The following is a 19,387-nucleotide window of genomic DNA, read 5'->3' as shown; positions in this document are numbered from 1 at the left end:
CACAGCATGAACCATAATATGGGGACTGCTCAATGACCAAGGCATTCTTTGCGATGCAGCACTGCGTCGCTTTAACTGACAATCGCGTGGTTGTGCGACGCTGTACCCAAACAATATTGACGTCCTTTTTAGAGCTTTCTTTTAGTCCTCCTGCAGTTTTTATTTTTTGCACTATAAACAAAAGAACAGCGACAATTTAAAAAAAAACAAAAAAAAAAAAAAAAAAACAATTTGTTTTTACTTTTTGCTATATCCCACATTATTTTTTTTGAAAAAAAAAAAATTTTTCCTCAGTTTAGGCCGATATGTATTCTTATACATATTTTTGGTAAAAATCGGTTGGTAAAATTTTTTAAAATTTTTTTATTTATTGTTTTTACTAGTAATGGCGGCGATCTGCAATTTTTATCGAGAATGCGATATTGCGGCAGACAAATTGGACACGTTTTGACACATTTTTGGGACCACTGACAATTATACAGCAATCGGTGCTATAAAAATGCACTGATTACTGTATAAATGTCACTGGCAGGGAAGGGGTTAACACTAGGGGCGATCAAGGGGTTAACTGTGTTCCCTATGTGTGTTCTAACAGTAGGGGGGATGGGACTGTCTAGGAGGAGAGAGAGATCAGTGTTCATACTTTGTGTGTTCATACTAAATGTCTTTGCTCCCCTGAAAGAACGTGTGTGTGTGTGTGTGTGTGTGTGTGTGTGTGTGTTCTCGCTCTGTCACGAGTGATCGCGGGTGCCCGGCAATCATCGCGCCCGCCGGGCACTCGCATCGGCTCCAGGCACACGCTGTGGGCCCCTAGTGGCCAAAAGGAAAAGTGATGTAAAGTAAAGTCGCTTTTGCCCAGCCGAGCCAACCTGCCGCAGTAAAACTGTGGCGGCTGGTCCAGAAGTGGTTAAAAGCCAGTATCCATGAAAGAGGAAAGGGGCTAACATCCTAAATGAACCCGGGCTGACAATGATTGACATTGCAAGAATGGAACATCTGAGTCAGCTGTATAGTGTCCTCTATGCAACTGCCTCAACTCAGACACCATCGCTATCATGTTTTGAAGCTCCGCCACTTCCTCCAGATTGACAGTGGCATCTTTAAAAAAAAATATATAATATATTCTGGCTTTTGCAGGCCAGTCCCTCTCCCTAACATCTGATCTGTGTTTTACACTTTTGCCAGTAACCACACCTAGCCAGTAGAGTATGTCACAGAAGTTAATCTGCCCAACCACCTGACATGAGAAAAGCTGAGAGATACTAGGAGCATAATACACCACATAGGCTAAATAATAAAAAATAACAACATTTAAAGTATTAAAGTAGAATTCCAGCTAAAATGGAGAATCTGCACAACATTTCTCTGATTTTTTTTTTTTTTTTTTTTACTACTTTTTATTTTTTGTGTTTTCAACGATTTCTCTTTTTATAAATTGCTGACTAGAATCAACTGGCCGTTCAAGAGCCCTCTTCTTCTATCGGGCCGACAATGGCTGGTTTGCGCAGCTGATTGTGGCTGCTCACAGGCATTTCCGTGTACCATTTTTTTTTTTTTTTTTTTTTTTGGCCCAGCTCTCCCCAGCACGCTCTGCTGCGCCCCACTCATTCCCGCCTTTCATTTCTCCCTTGTGACACATGCATGTCACATGCTTCCGTAGCATTTTTGGTCTCGGTTCTCCCTAGCCAGCCAGTTCTACCCTGCCCTACTCAGTCTTGCCTTCTTGTGAAGTATGCACATGACATGCCTTCTCATGGCGCTAGAGGAGAATGCACACGCCCACCAGTCACTCTTATAAATGCAGGGGGATTGCAGTCACATGACATGGAGTGCTAAAAGAAAAAAGTGCTTTATAGCTTTTGGGGTATATCGGAGAGGTTAATGATCGGCATGGGCTTTTCAAGGCATTCAGTACAACTTGACAACCACTTTAAGGGTGAATGAGCAATGCTACACAATAGTCATATACTGTAGTCATTGAGGATTTCTTTGTATTTTTCTATGACTATTGTGTAGCATACTCCTCCTTCCTTGTTCTTTTTATATGGATCTCAACTTTTTTTTTAGTCCAGTCTCCCCCCCCCCCCCCCCCCCCCCGTATTTTTTAATTCATATAATCATTTTATCCGATTTTAAATTTTTATGATATGTATATTGCATATTGTAGACTGAATTTTTTTTGTTTTTTTTTTTTTGTTTTAATCCTACCTGTTTTTAGGCCTTGTTCACATGGGGTGATTACATCCATACCCTGTGCAGAGCTGTGGTTTATCTGCATGGGCATGTACTGGAGTTGCGTGCATCCCCATGCAAATAGTCCCATTGTTTTTTGGGACACAGCGGCTGCATGGACACAGCAGTCATTGGGACACAGCAGTTTTAATTTCGTCGACTAAGACGACAAACATTTTAGTCGACTAAAATACGACTAAAACTGAGATGACTAAAATGCCATTTTAGTCAAAGGACTAAAACTAAAACTAAATTGAAATTTGACTTCAAAATTAACACTGGTCTGTTTTGCATGTTCATACCTCAATACCATAATGAATAACATAGTCTTGTTTTTCACTCCAGCAGTATGAGTTTGGAAATTGTAGAGAAATGTTAACTAATGCATTACAATTTAATTATACCCATTCAATTATAGACGACTAAAATGAGTTTTAATTGACTAAGATGTACTGGAGATTTTAGTTGACTAAAATGTACTGGAGATTTAGTCGACTAAAAGTCGACAACTAAAACGACTGCAGAAGACTAAGATGGGACTAAAACTAAAATGCCATTTTAGTCCTAAGACCAAGACTAAAACTAAATCGAAACTTGCTGCCAAAATTAACACTGGGAAACAGTGGCTGGGTCTATGCAGGAAAAGTTGACAAAAATGGAACTGTCCGCACGGGGATGCACGCAACATCTGTGCATATGAAAAAGCTCAATTCTAGTGGGGAATTTGGAGCAATCACCCGCATCCCTAATAAAGCATAAAAATGGCAAGAAAACCCTCTCAGGACTTTAAAAGGTGATGACTCCAAAAATGTGTCTGCACACAAGAAAATGTAAAATTTATATAAGTTTTTAATAATACATGATTTAAAAAACATGGATTCAGGGAGAGTTTGTTTCACAAATGGGCAAATTTCAATATAGTATAACCACATGAAAACATGAAAAACCACTTAGTTTACATAACTTTTATGCAAATGTACAGAGTGAAAATCTACGCGTTTCAAGATTGTGTGTCAGTCCTCTTCATCAGGAATAAGTGGTTAAAGAGTTTTATGATATCTACGATTCAAAAAATACACAGTAAGTACAAGATATATGCATACAGCTGTTAGAAAAAACAGGCAATTCCTTAATCTACAGGCAGGCACCTAATCATCTCTAGATTGGGTTTAAACAAGAAAAATAACTACTAACCAGTTGTGTGGTAACAGATATTTTAGGTGCGAAGACATGGGGTCAAAAGCTAGACATAAGAGGAAACGGCTGCGCTGAACTCCACGGTGCCCCCAAGGGGATAAAGGCAGGAACGGTAGAGCAACAATGGAAATCGAAAGGGGGGGGGGAAGAGGGGACAACCCCAGTGCCAGAACGTCCGTAGCAGAGATGTGGATAGCCCAAATCTATTAATCACAAAAACATAGTGAGGGGCAAACCCAACACTGACAGAGGGCATAATAAGAGGGACATGGAATATTAAAAAATTTGATGACCTCCAGACCTACCTCACTTGGAAGAAAATGATGGACTGAACTTGAAATGTTCAAGTTAGACGGAGGGCAGGAAGAGGGAGGAAAGGGGAGGGGGTCCTAACCAAGGAGGAAAGATGTAAAGACCTGTTTGATGTTCTACAAAAAATATATATAAAAAAAAAGGGGAATAAAATATATATATATATATATATATATATATATATATATATATATATATATATATATATATATATATATATATATATATATATATATATATATTGTACATGCTTACTTGTAGATGGCTGTTGCATAGATACTATGACCAGTGGAAAAAAAGCCCCCCAAAAGAGGGCGAAATCGCCCAATTCAGGAGATCTTGGAATAAGGGCATAAACCTATGATAGTATGGAAAGGAAACATTGAATCAGTATATAAACGCATATCCAATAGATGTCTGTATACAGAGCATCATGGCTAGAGATGGGTATTTTGAAATGGGTGAGCAGCAATGCTCTTCCAAAGTTCTAGATATGTACATAAAGACCAAGGGCTTACCAAAGGTCTTGTTTGGGTGAAAAAAATGATCATCCGTATCAGGCAAGTGTCCTCACCCTCAACATCACAGCATATGAGCTTAACCTTATATACCCACTGAAAAGATGGATGGGTCAGAAAAATGGGAGGGAGTGAACTTCGGTGGGGGAGGGAATATCAACCCCCCTCCCCCCCCAAAAAAAAAAAAAAAAAATTATCATAAGAAAAGGAGGCAACACCTATTGTGATGTTTGCCCAACAAGCAGACCGAGGGAGGCCCCAAGTAATTCCCAATGATTCCCCCATTCATCGTATCTATGCGACAGTCATCTACAAGTAAGCATGTACATTTGTTTTATATATATATATATATATATATATATATATATATATATATATATATATATATATATATATATATATATATATATATATATATATATATATATATATATATATATTCTTTGAAAGGTGTGTATATTCTATATTCTATGTCCCTCTTTTTTTTTATTATGCCCTTTCTGTCAGTGTTGGGTTTTCCCCTCACTCTGTTTTTGTGATTAATAGATTTGGACTATCCACATCTCTGCTACTGACGTTCTGGCTCCGGGCTTGTCCCCTCCTTTTTTTTTTTTTTTTCCCATTTTTGCTCCCCCCCTTTTGATTCCCATTGTTGCCTGGCCATTCCTGCCTTTTTTCCCCTTGGGGGTACCGTGGAGTTCAGCGCAGCCGTTTCCTCTTTTATGTCTAGCTTTTGACCCCATGTTTTCACACTCAAAATATCTGTTTCCACACAACTGGTTAGTAGATATTTTTCTTGTTTTAAACCCAATCTAGATGATTAGGTGTCTGCAGCTGTATGCATATATCTTGTACTTTTGTATTTTTTTGAATCGTAGATATCCTAAAACTCTTTAACCACTTATTCCTGATGAAGAGGACTGACACACAATCTTGAAACGCATAGAGTTTCACTCTGTACATTTGCACAAGAGTGATGTAAACTAAGTGGTTTTTCATGTTTTCATGTGGTTATACTATATTGAAATTTGTCCATTTTGTGATACAAACTCTACCTGTATCCATGTACAGTGCCAAGCACTTTATTCTTTCTACAGTAACTTGTTGATGACTCTGAAATTAAACATACAGTAGATACCCAGACATCTACAAAAAAATGTATTGAAGGAAATAAAGCTGCTTGTCCCATCAGGGTTTTCTATTTGGGTCTGCTTAATTTGTTCAATAGAGCCATAACACCCCACTTAGGCTTATGTGCTCAAAGATATGACAAACATTGTCATTGTGTGATATGAGGAAAATCTGACCATATTCAGTGCAGATCATCCATATTGCTATGTTCATATAATTTTAATAAATATGTGTCTTGTTTTTTAGTTGTGTGTGTGTGTGTGTGTGTGTGTGTGTGTGTGTGTATGTGTGTGTGTGTCCCCCTTTTTGTTATGTTATTGATAATGTCAGGGTTGCAGTTCCCTACGAAATGTATGGCATCATCATGGTTTGTTTTAATCTTTTCAAATGCCACTTTTTCTGCCAAATCGTTTGTTTGACAAACGTAAAGGAGTAAAGTGTGTGCATGGTTAATTGAAGCTCAGCTGTGCCTGTTTCCGGTACTAATGTCACCTATTTCTGTATCGCATACTTGAAGTTTTAAAAATAGAGAATAGAAGAAAACATGCAGACAAGAGAAAAAGTAAATGCCACCAAATATCAAAGTATTCTGAAGGATCCTTCACTGTTAGCAGTACCGTGACATTAACAAATGGTAAAATTAGAAGTTATTATAGTTTTCTACTACTGATCATCTTCTGTTCAGTAGCCCTGTCTGTATTTATTCGCTTGATCAGCGCTACAGTGCTGATCTGTGTATTCTGTTGGACAGGGAGCCTCCCTGGTGTCAGAATACAATGACACAGTGGATTGAATGCCCCCTTCCACACATTTGATTGGGTCAGTTTATTTTTTTTCATTCAACTTGCTGGTTGAATTGAAAAAAAACTGACCCATGTATGGTCCGCTTTTAGTTAGTTTGTGTGTGTGTGTGTTTGTTTTTTTTTTTTTTTCTAATTTTGGGCTTTTTTCCTTATTTCACCTGGTGATCCAGCCTGTAAATCTGTTATTTTTCAATTAACAGAACAAGCTGTCCAGACAAAGTAACAGAGGGTTGCGAAAAACCATTTACCACTGACCAGAGTGCTTACAGTGATCAGCTTTTATTTATGTAAATCCCGAAAAAAGAATAAACTTTTTGTAACAGCTTAAAGTATTAACTAGAGTTAGGCTTCAAAGTGTTGGTCAATTCCATCTAAATCTGTGAGTCTAAAGCCAGGCATTCATGGATCAAAATTCGGCCAGTTCAGCAGGGACCAGACAAATTTCAATCTATATATGGGTAGGCTGATTGTACACAAGCTGGCTATACCCTGTGGCAGTAATTGTCCAGTTCCGCCATCTGGGAAGGCTCCCTGAGCCTCCCGCCGGCAGAACACAATAGTGTTGCTGTATGCATTCCCCCATCAACATTGACTGTGTTGACGAGGGAATCCAGCAAAAATATATTGAAAAATAAATTATAAAAATATATTTTTTTTTCCATGGTGAAAGTAAAAAAAAAAAAAGTCATGTATATCGGCTGCTAACGCAACCCTCTCCCCACACTGCCAATACTGCTGTTCATAGGTGTCTGCTTTACTACTTCATCCAGGATACAGACACCCCAAGGCAGGAAGTGTGTTACTGGCTATACCACCAGGTAAAATAAAAAGAGAAAAAAAGCCAAAAAAAAAAATGAATGCAGCCTTTAATACAGCTTTAAAGTTGAATTATAGGCAAAATTTGTTTTTATTTTTGGATAGAGGTTGTTTTTTTCGTATTTTATTTATTTATATTTGCCATCTGGGTCTCATTGTGGAATTTTACCTTTACTTCCTGCCTCATGGCCAAAACAGGAAGCAAGCGGAAATCCCTGCAAATTAAGGGAATCCCTTGGGACCCCCAGGTCACCAGAACTAGTGTCCCCATTGGAAGATTTCCCTGTTGTTACTTTTCTGTGGACAACCCAAAATTTGGGATTTTCTTTTACTTTCAATTATAACGGCCAACAGAACAAATGGGGAGGGTGAATCTCTTTATTGGGGGCACAAACAGCAATAAGAACTGACAGAAGTTCTAATCTACACTCTATTCAAAACTAAAAAAAGGTTTGCCCTTAGTTGTTCTTTTTAGCTTATTTTCCTCTAAATAAAATTAAACAGATAATTGTTGTTAAGTAAAGGATGCCTGCTCTGCAATAAGGATACAATAAGCTGCCCTATTACAAAAATGTATACTTACTTTATCATAGCAGAAATCCTTGTTCCACCTGCCCAGCTTGTACAGTGCTGTGCAGTGTGTTGACATTCTCTTCTGTCCCTAATGCCACAAGCATTGAATAATGGGCTGCCTGACACAGACTTCACGTCTGCTTTCTGCAAACAAGAATTGTTTAGATATCTTTTTATAGACTTCCCCTACTTTTTATAATTATCTTTATTTTCAGATCCTCACTGCTAGAGGAGCCCAAGTCCTAAGTACAACACTTCTAAGTTAGGTAAATTGTTTAAGCTCTGGGTCTGTCTTCACCTTGCTTGGATAAGGGCCCAACATATCAATTAAGCTTTGACATTTTACAAACATACACTAGTGGATCAACTGGAAGCGTGCCCAATGATTGCTTGGGCCACATTGTAAGTTTTATTTTTACCAGTCTATTATACTCTGAAAATAAATAGCAGTTGTGCTTGACAATTTGCTGAAATATGCCATGCTTAAAGTGTACAGTATATGCATGCATTATCAAAATTTTATATCCAAAAAGGTGTAAAAAAAAAAAAAAAAAAAAAAAAAAAAAATTATACCCTAGCACTTAAAGTGATTGTAAGGGTTCATTATTTATTTTTTAAAAATAACAAACATGTCATACTTGCCTCCCCTGTGCAGGTCATTTTGCACAGAGTGGCCCCAAACATCCTCTTCTGGGGTCCCCCAGCGGCTCTCTCAGCTCCTCCCCACATCAGAACACTCTGAGAACATTGCAGTTTGTGCTCTAAAATGATATATATATATATATATATATATATATATATATATATATATATATATATATATATATATATATATATATATATATATATAATATAAATGTTTTTTTTTTTTTTTTTTTATTGACCTATTGCACTAATATTGTATGGCATAAAAAATGGAACTCCCAGCATTTTATTCTCCAGGTTCTTTGCGTTCAGAAAATTTGTTTCTTTATCGTACATCATGGGACACGGAGCCTTAAGTATTTAATGGGTTATGGGCCATCTTCAGGTGTTGACACTGGTATACCCAATACAGGAAGTTCACTCTCTATATAACCCCTGCTCCTTCCAGGAGTACCTCAGTTTTTTCGCCTGTGTCTAAGGTGTTGGTCACGAGTGAAGATGTGCTACATAAAGACACACGTCCATCCAATTCAACCATAAAAAAAACAAAAAAAAAATATTGTACAATCCAATATACCCGATTCTATACCCACAGTTGATCCGGAGGAAGGCAAAAAACCCCAGTAGAGCATGCCCCAATTTGCTACAGCAGGGGAAAAAATTCCTTCCTGCTCCCCCAAGAGGCAATCGGATTTTCCCTGGATCAACTTTACCTATAAATGCTACCTCGGGCTTGCACACTGGAGACACAGCAGCGGCTGTTTCGGGTCGGTTTGCAGGCGCTATTTTTAGCACAATAGCACCTGCAAATCGCCCCAGTGTGAAGGGGTCTAAATGTGTCTACCAAAGCAGCTGAAGCAAGAGCTGCCACAGGACACAGGAGTGCTGGAGCATGTGAGGGGTGTACACAGGCATTTCCAGTACAGGAAAAGACATTATTGTTTAGCATCAGATTAATCTATGCTGCCATTGTTTTTTCTTACAATTGCTCAGCAAATAGAACATTTCTTGGAGTGCCTCTGCTTTTGTGCTTAGCACTATGGCTTCCAAGGTTACTACTAAGGCACCAAAAGTTCCACCCCCAGGTGCTGGGACTCCAGTCATGCCTCCACACTGTCATCCTCTCCGGAGATAACAGATATGGCAAGCCAGGGTGAGTCTTTGGAACCAATTGGCGGTGCAACTGCTTTTCACACTTCAGCCCCTGTATACGTGACTGAAGATACTTTTTCCTCTGCCCTGCAGGGCTTAGAAGGAAGATTAGCGGCTTTAATTGCATACTTTATCCAAGGGGATAGGAAGCGTGCTAGATCCCTCTCTCCCACGCCAAACCCTTTACCAAGGGAACAGTGGGGACAGAGTGAGGTATTGTCCTCAGACAGTCCAGATGAAAAACGATTCGGCTTCACAATCTGAGGTACAAATCCTTACGAAAATTGTTCGCTCCACTTTCATGCTACCCCTAACAGAGTTAGCTGAAAGTCTGGTTTCTTCCTTGGGTTCTTTGAAACCTTTACAGCCTTTGCATGCATTTCCTGTCCATGCATTACTAGAAAAGCTTATTTATGCTGAATGGGATCATCCAGATAAGAATTTTCTCCCTCCAAAGAGATTCTCGGTTCTCTATCCCATGGAGGAAAAATTCACCAAAAAAACGGAAGGTTCCAGCAGTGAATAAAAGTCGATTTCCAGTGTGAATAAAAGTTTAAATTGTCCAGTAGACAATGCGCAAATGCTTAAAGATTCAACAGACAAGAAGTTGGAATTCCTGTTTAAAATCCTTTTTCCTTGGCAGTGACCGTTACTCAGCCTGCAGTCGCTGCAATAGGCATCTGTCAGTCCTTAAAGGACCAATTCACAGAGGCTCTTAAGAAGGTCCCTGCACAACAGGCCCATGAGTTGGCCGAATTACCAAAGGCATTATGTTTTGCTATAGACTGTATGAAAGATTCTATTCACCAGGCGTCCAGCCTTGCGCCTGTGCTAATGCACATGCGTAGAACCCTTTGGTTAAAAAATTGGTCAGCTGAAGCACCTTGCAAAAAGCTTCTGACTAGTTTCCCTTTTCATAGGGAGCGATGATTTGGATAAATACATCCAGACAATTTCTAGTGGAAAGAGTACTCTTTTTTGCCAGTCAAAAGAAAGTATAAACGTCCTTCATTTAAACAGACTTTTTTTCTCCTGTGCCAGGGGCATCCGCCTCTAGGCAGTGGCGACGGCCTCCGCCATCAGACTCTAGAGGAAAACCTCAGGGTCAGACCCAGGCACATAAGACCTGGGGCCGCAAATCTGCAAAGCAGAATACTAAAGCCTCATCATAAAGAGGCGTCTCCCCTCACCAGAGTGGTGGGGGGGGGGAGACTTCTGAAATACTCAGAAGTCTGGCAAAGGGAAATTCAGGACAGATGGGTTCTCTCCACGGTGTCTCTAGGATACAAACTAGAATTTTGGGAGTTTCCACTGTCTCTTTTTCTGAGATCAAACGTTCCCAAGTATCCAGGGAAAAGGCAATACCTTTTTCAAGCATTAGACCTATTATTGGCTCAGGGGGTGATCATACAGATCCCCACAGAAGAGCACAGTTTGGGGTTTTATTCTGTTTACGGTACCAAAACCAAATGGGGATGTCAGACCCATTCTAGATCTAAGGAATCTAAATCAGTTCCTGAAGATCCGCTCCTTTCGCATGGAGTCGATCAAGTCAGTAGTTTCCATCCTTCAAGAAAGAGAACTTCTGGCATCCATCGACATCAGAGATGCATATCTGCATGTCCCTATATTTCCTGCTCACCAGAGGTTTCTGCAGTTTGAAGTAGAACAGCACTTTCGGTTTGCAGCCTTGCCCTTCGGGCTAGCTACAGCACCCTGGGTGTTCAGAAAAGTGCTGGCCCCACCTCTAGCCAGGCTAAGGGCACAGGGCATTCAACATTAAGTTAGTCAACTTTGTGTTCAGGACAAGGGACCCACTCGCATGCGGAACAGATGCGCTGGTAACCCCGTGGGATCAGTTCTCACTGATCTATGCATTCCCCCCCCTATTCAGTTGCTGCCATGACTTATTTGCAGGATCCAGCTGTAAAGAAAGCCGGTAATTCCGGTAGCACCAGCATGGCCCAGAAGGTCATGGTACGCAGAAATCATAAAGATGGCAGTGGAGGGTGCATGGTCCCTTCCACTAAGGCCAGACCTGCTCTCACCGGGGCCGATATTCCATCCTACTTTACGAATACTAAATTTAACGGCCTGGCTGTTGAGACCCACATTCTGAAGAAATGTGGGCTTTCCGGGTCAGGTATCTCTACTTTGATTAATGCAAGGAAGCCAGCTTCCAGAACTATATATATTATAGAGTCTGGAAGGCTTATCTTTCCTCCGGGTTTTTTACCAAAAGGAGTCTCAGGTTTCCACCTGAACCAAGATATTATCCTGCCATCGTTTTTTCCAAAACCATGTTCCAGGGAAGAGAAGTCACTACATTGTCTTGATGTGGTGAGAGCAGTGAAAATCTATTTAAAGGCAACTGCTCAGATTCCTAAAACTGATGTCTTATTTATTTTGCCAGAGGGTCCTAAGAAAGGACAGGCAGCATCGAACTCCACTGTCGCTAAGTGGATTTGGCAAGTTATAATTCAAATTATGATTTTAAGGGGTAAGATTCCCCCTTTCCCCAAGTTAAGTCGCACTCTACCAGAGCGGTTAGTGCTTCTTGGGCAATGCGTCACCAGGCCTCCATGGCTCAGATCTGCAAGGCTGCAACTTGATCTTCAGTGCATACATTCACAAAATTTTATCAATTGGATGTAGTGTGCTGCAGGCAGCAGTATAAGTACTCAGGTCTGGGGGTGCCCTACGGGTTGTGTCTCCCTCCCCTGAAGTAGCATTTCTATGGGACGTCCCATTAAGTAATTACTTAAGGCTCTGTGTCCCATGTACGATAAAGAAAATAGGATTTTTATAACAGCTTACCTGTAAAAATCCTTTTCTTGGAGTACATCATGGGACACAGAGGTCCCGTCCCTCTTTTATGGGGTTTAAGTATATTGCGTGGCTACAAAAACTGAGGTACTCCTGGAAGAAGAAGGGGTTATATAGGGGAGTGAACTTCTTGTATTGGGTATACCAGTGTCTACATCTGAAGGTGGCCCATAACCCATTAAGTAATTACTTAAGGCTCTGTGTCCCATGATGTACTCCAAGAAAAGGATTTTACAGGTAAGCTGTTATAAAAATCCTATTTTGGGGGGCTTTAAGTAATCTTTGAGCCCAAAGAGTACTTTAAAAAATTCAGTGAAGGTTCCTGATTTTAGCTGAAATCTTTCTTCTCCAATATTCCCATCCTTCCTCCACCTACCACTGTTGTAATCTTCTGGTACAGTTGGGGTTAAGAGAACCAAAGGAGCTGTGGCAGGTGCTCATCAAGAGTGCCTGACTGCCCGCCCTTTCTGCCCAGCTCCTCCATTCATAGAAGCCGGTACTATAGACTCTGATTGAGATTTGATCTATACATTTCAATCCTCTTCCCATTCTCCATTCATTCATGTTTTATTGGTAGAATCTGTAGTATCGGCTTCTATGAATGGAGGAGCTGGGCAGAAAGGGCAGGCATAGTCAGGCAACCTGGTTGAGCACCTGTCACAGTTCTCTTCATTATATTTAACTGAAAACCCTTACATATATCCAGTAAATTGACTAGCATTAGGTGATGCACAGAGATGACACAAAAGGATGAGAGAATTTCTTCTCAGCCGTAGCAGCAGGGATCAGACATCTTCACAGAGCTGATCTCTGTAAGGAGAGTTGTGAGCCCTGATTGGAGGGAAGGGTAACACTCCCCTTCACACAGTATGGAGAACAAGCACAGCTGTCAATCACAGGCTGTGTGCTGGAGCTCCCTCACCTGTCACCTTTTTGTTGGTACTTGCATCATCCCTACACCATGCTTGATATGGTATCAGGGGTACGCGTACCACGGGTTGTGAAACCCTGCTCTAGTGGGCCCTGTGCTCACTGCCTGGCACGTAGAGCTCGATTTTTCATTTGCCATTTGAACACCAGTATAGGCAGTTCCGCCGCTGGTGCCCTGTGCTTTTCACAGATGAGAGCAGGTTCACTCTGAGCACATGTGACAGACGTGAAAGGGTCTGGAGAAGCCGCGAAGAATGTTATACTGCCTGTAACCTTGTTTAGCATGACCAGTTTGGTAGCTATCGGGATGAAATCCTTGGACCCATTGTCAGACCCTACGCTGGTGCAGTGGGTCCTGGGTTCCTCCTGGTGCATGACAATGCTTGGCCTCATGTGGCGAGAGTATGCAGCCAGTTCCTGGAGGGCGAAGGAGTTGATACCATTGACTGGCCACCACGCTCGCCTGACCTAAATCCAATACAACACCTCTGGGACATTGTTTCGGTCCATCCAACGTCGCCAGGTTGCACCTCAGTCTGTTCAGGAGCTCAGTGATGCCCAGGTCCAGACCTGGTAGGAAATACCCCAGGACACCATCTGTTGTCTCATTAGGAGCATGCCCCAACGTTGTCGGGCATACAAGCATGTGGGGGCCATACATACTACCATTTTGAGTTGCTGCAATGAAATTTCAGCAAAATGGACTATCCTGCTGCATCATTTTCTCAAATCGCCTTTCAGGACAACCTTGGAGAGTGCAGCTACACCAATTTTCCAGGAAAAGCAGGCAGCCTTTAAATCCCTCTTCCACCATTGCCCCAGTTATTGTGTTTCCTCCGCCATGATGGAAGCACTGCTGGAAGCAGGGGGAGCTACACTCTCTCCAAGGTGGAGGGGGAAGGCTTACCTCAAGGAGTTTTTTTTTTTTCTGCCCGGCGTGCAGTGACTATCCCAGCACCCCCCCAGTACGAGCGGGGGGGGGGGGTTTCTGGAGTCCCCAGCCTCCCCAGCTCAGGTTGCAACGCTCGCAGGAAGCATCGGCGTCTGTGTGTCAGGGGTCCACGGGAGTGGCTCAGGTGGGCTGCTGCTACTGCTCGGAGGTATTCTCACATGTCGGTCCCGGGTCCTGCTTGGTGGGTGACGTGGCTTCCTGTCAGGGCAGGGCAACAAGTGGTTCCAGTCACCTAGAACACAGAGGCCAAGGGGGCGGGTCTATCGGCCGGCATTTCCGGTTCCGGCCATCTATGATGATGACGCCGGGACCGGGTAATTTAAAGCCAGATGTCTTATCGCAGTACCCAGGTGCTCTCTGCTTCCATTGGACGAGAGACCAACAGCCACTGCGGAAGCAGGCGCCTCAGGCACCAGCCAGGCCCAGGTAAGGGGGGTACAGTGGTGCCTTCAATCTTCTCCATGTGGACTTATGTGTGGTATATGTTGTGTACCTCCCTGACAAGGGAGCCTGCGGCTGCAGGGTCAGAGGTAACTTCGCTCAGACCCTGCAGCCTGGACAGGTGGTTTCTATGGTTGGGTCTGGCACTGCTCGGGGCGCTGTTCCTTTGTCTGGTGGAGGACTAGGGGCAGGGTAGGTATGTAAGTGAGGACGCTAAGTTGAGTCTGTTTGTTTAGTTTTTGCTAATGCTTTGACCTGTAAGAAAACAAACATTCAAATCTACCAACTCAGAGGAAACGCCCATCTTGCAAGAATCCCCTCAGATTCGTGGCAAAAAGCAATGTGTAGAACCTGTATAGCAGAGCCTGTTGAAGAGGAAACATCCCAACAATACAAGGATCTATTTTCTTATGTACGAGAACTTATGAACTCTTTGAGCTCGGTTAAATCTATGCTGGGCAAAAGCTCGGCAAGCCAGGTTGAACCCCAACAACCACTATCCAGCCCTCATACATCTAAAACAGCAGAGGTTGGTGACTCAGGAGATGAGTCAGTCTCAAACCAGCTATGGCTTCCACGGTAGTAGCAAGGAACCTGGAATGCTGGATGGAAAAGCTTAAGTTGATGCAGGCACATCTTGAAAAGAATTACTGGAGTCCTTTTCACTGATGCTAAAACGATAAAGTACATGTCTGATGCATCAGCAGAATCAGTAAAGATGTCAGCAAGATTTTCAGCGCTGGTGGACTCAGTTAGACGTGCTATCTAGTTGAAAACTTGGATCGGTGACACAGCATCCAAGATTAAGTTATGCGGCTACCTTTCTCAGGTGACCTTCTTTTTGGTCCAGACCTTGAAACAGTCCTGGACAGAACAGTCAACAAGAAAAAGATGTTTCCTTCCAAAAAGAAACCACCGGTCAAACCCCCCCCCCCCCCCGAGCAGGTTTTATGTCACAAATCTTCCGAAAGACAGGGAAAAAGCTTCTGCAATGACGAACCAGCTTCAGGATCTGATGCAACAGGAAGTCAGTATCCAAGTCCCAAAACATCAGGAAGGTTGGGGCTTCTATTCCCACGTTTTCCTAGTGAATAAACCCTCAGGAAAGTATCAGTTGATACTAAACTTGAAGATTCTGAACAAATCGATCCGTTAAAAACATTTTAGAATGGACACGATCTATGCAATAATGAATTTACTGACCCCAGATCGCTTTATGGCATCCCTGAATCTAAGGGATGCTTATTTGCACGTCCCAATAGCTCAAGCTTCCCAACGGTTTCTCCGTCTAGCTGTCAACCTGGGGAGTTCAATATGGCATCTCCAATACAGAGCCCTGCCATTTGGAATTTTATCCTCCCCCAGGATCTTTACAAAAGTAATGGCGGGAGCTCCTGAAGCTAAGAGGAATATTGGTCGTCCCGTATCTGGACGATCTATTATTCTTTGCAGATTCCAAAGGCCAGGTCCTGACAAACCTGCAACTAACTCAGGCTCACCTGAAGAACCTAGGTTGGCTCTTAAATTTAGAAAAATCTAATTTAGAGCCAGCACAGGAGATGAAGTTCCTGGGCTATACAATAAACTTGGTGCTTCAGAAAGTTTTCCTCCCACAGGAGAAGATGGAGACAGTCCAATCTGTGGTGAGGCAGATTCAAACCAATCTCTGTTTCAGTCCGGTCAGCCGTGTCGGTTTTGGGACTTCTCACGGCATCAATTCCAGCCATACAGTGCGCCAGCTTACATTCCCGGCCTCTCCAGATGAACATCCTACAAAGATGGTCACACTAGGAGCCTCTAGAAAAACAAATCGGGCTCACCTCCAAATGTAAAACGAGCACTCTGGTGGTGGCGGGATTCGACCAACCTAGCAAGAGGTCACCCTGGGTCTTTCCCCTAGACAGACGTCTGACGGACGTGAGTACTTGGGGTTAGGGAGCCCACTTGGACGGCAAGACCTCTCTGGGTGCCTGGTCCAAAGCAGAAGCCCGGAAGTCCTCAAATTGGCGGGTTAAGGAAGTCCATTTTTCTATGACTCCTAGCCTTTCAACAGGCAGTCAAGGGGCAACATGTGCAAGAACCAGGAGCAAAGGACTCTTGGAGCTAGCCAGTTAGCTGCTTATTTGGGCAGAGCGAAATGTGGCCTCTGTCAGCGGTCCATCTAAAGAGATCTCAGAATCTGTTAGCAGACCTACTAAGCAGAAGAGTGGTAGAAGTAGAGTGGAGTCTGAACCAAGAAGTCATCTTAATGGTCACCGAAGTATAGCAACAACCTCAAATAGATCTGTTTGCGAGCCAGCAGAGCTCAAGAGTACGGATGTTTTTCTAAATTCCCCCCCCAAAGAAGGTTGGGCCGTAGGCATAGATGCTTTCGCCCATCCCTGGCATTAACAGCTGTGCTACGCTTTTCCCCCTTTCCGTTAATACCGCTGGTCCTCAGAAAGTTCAGGGAGGAAAATACAAACCTGATCCTGGTCACTCCCTTCTGGCCAAAAAGTCCCTGGTTCGCGACTTTTTAAAATCTGGCCGCAAAACCTCCCTAGAAGCTACCATCAAGAAAGGATCTACTAACACAGGGGTCCCTGAACCATCGGGAAGCAGACCGGCTACAAGTAACCGCTTTGTTTCTGAACAAGACCTCCTAAAAGCCAAGGGACTGTCAGAAACACTACTGAAGACCCTACTCTCCAGTAGAAAGGAAGAAACTCTCTGGTCATATACCAGAATGTATTGAAAAAGTTCAATGCCTGGTGTTTTTCTAAAGGCTTCCAGGTCAAAAATCTAGTTTCAGTTTTGGAATTCCTCCATGAAGGAATGGAGAAGGGGCTGACAGCCAGCACCTTTTTTTAAAATCCAGGTTGCGGCTTTCCTTAAGGTCAGTAGCCCTTAAATTTTTTCCCAGTTGGGATCTGTCTATTGTTTTGCAGGGTCTCACGTAAGCTTCGTTTTGAACCCCTACAGGAAGCATCCTTAAAATGAAATTAGTTTTTCTTGTAGCCATCACGTCAGCCAGAAGGGTCCGTGAGCTTCAGGCCTTGACGGTCACAGAAACCTCTCTGAAGGTTTTTTCTGATCGGGGAATCCTTCAGACTGACCCGGCATTTTGACATTTTCTACCCAAGATTTCCACAACTTTTTCACCGTTCACAAGAAATAGTTTTTTACCCGCTTTCTCCTCAGCTCCAGCCAATCCAGAAGAAGACGCTTTCCATACACTGGATGTAAGGAAATGCCTGCTAGATTACTTAACAGGCGCCAAAAAGTTTAGGAAATCAAATTCTCTCTTTGTAATTTTCCCAGGACCCCGTAAAGGGGAGACAGCTTTCAAGGGCACTCTGTGTAGGTGGCTTAAATGGGCAGTCACAGAGGCCTACAAAGCTAAGGGAGAAGTACCCACCTCAGGTATCGCTGCTCGCTTTACGAGATCAACGGCAGTTCCCTGGGCCGGAAAGGGCTGGTACTACGCCTGAACAAATATGCAAGGCTGCCACCTGGTCCAACTTCTCTACATTTCTCCACTGTAGGTTGGACCTGCTGTCCTCTGCAGATCAAGCCTTCAATAGGAAGTTGCTGCAGGCAGTGGTTCCACCCTAGGGTAAGTTTCTTGGTTATCCTCTCCAAGGTTGTCCTGAAAGGCAATTTGCGAAAGACTTAGACTTACCGGTGACGGTATTTCTAAGAGCCTTTCAGGACGACCGTTACTTTAAGTATCTGTCATGGTCGTTTGGTGGTTTTCTGTGCTTTGTCTTTCAGCATGTCGGAGACCACACCACAACTGAGGCCATGGTGGAAGAGGAGGGATTTAAAGGCTGCATGTGTTTCCTGGAAATGGCCGGAGCTGGGCTCTCCAAGGTTGTCCTTGAAAGGCTCTTAGAAATACCGTCACTGGTAAGTCTAACTAATGCCCCATACACATGATCGGAAATTCCGCTAGCAAAAGTCCGATGTGAGCTTTTGGTCGGAAATTCCGACCGTGTGTATGCTCCATCGGACTTTTGCTGGCGGAATTTCCGCCAGCAAAAGATTGAGAGCAGGTTCTCTATTTTTCCGACGGAAAAAGTTCCTATCGGAAATTCCGATCGTCTGTAGCAATTTCCGACACGCAAAATTCCTACGCATGCTCGGAAACAATTTGACGCATGCTCGGAAGCCTTGAACTTCAATTTCTCGGCTTGTCATAGTGTTGTACGTCACCGCGTTCTTGACGGTCGAAAGTTCAGAGAACTTTTGTGTGACCGTGTGTGTGTGCAAGCCAAGCTTGAGCGGAATTCCGTCGGAAAAACCATCCAAGGTTTTTCTGACGGAAATTACGATCGTGTGTACGTGGCATAAGTCTTCTTCACTTTGATTTTCAGGGTGTCTTTGAATTCAGCCCTCTGTAGGTTGATAATTTTCATTTCCATCAAACGATGTGGCATCCTTTTCGTTCCTAACACATTACCCAGTCCATATCCGTATAGATATTCAGCATGATATTTTTCCCCATGGAGATTTGATGTGTTTTCAAAGTGTTCCTTTAATTTTTTTTTTTTTTTGAGCAGTGTATATTGCCAAAAGTTATGGGACACCTGCCGTTACATGCAAATTAACTTTAATGGCATCCCAGTCTTAGTCCGTAGGGTTCAATATTGAGTTGGCCCACCCTTTGCAGCTATAACAGCTTCAACTCTTCTGGGAACACTGTCCACAAGGTTTAGGAGTGTGTCTATGGGAATGTTCATTTGACCATTCTTCCAGAAGCGCATTTGTAAAGATCAGGCACTGATGTTTGAAGAGAAGGCCTGGCTTGCAGTCTCCACTCTAATTCATCCCAAAAGTGTTCTGTAGGGTTGAAGTCGAGACTCTGTGCAGGCCATTCA

At 42.8% G+C, this 19,387-nt stretch overlaps 1 protein-coding gene across 1 annotated transcript in view; it reads left to right on the top strand.

Annotated features, from left to right (window-relative positions):
• The window catches only part of LMBRD1 (LMBR1 domain containing 1), a 393,083-nt gene that overhangs the window by 51,797 nt on the left and 321,899 nt on the right, over positions 1-19,387 (top strand). The window lies entirely within an intron of this gene.

This window comes from Aquarana catesbeiana, linkage group LG04 (assembly GCF_042186555.1).
Source record: "Aquarana catesbeiana isolate 2022-GZ linkage group LG04, ASM4218655v1, whole genome shotgun sequence".
Taxonomy (NCBI): domain Eukaryota; kingdom Metazoa; phylum Chordata; class Amphibia; order Anura; family Ranidae; genus Aquarana; species Aquarana catesbeiana.
Note: the sequence above shows the minus strand (reverse complement) of the source record. Positions and strands in the feature narration are given on the sequence as shown.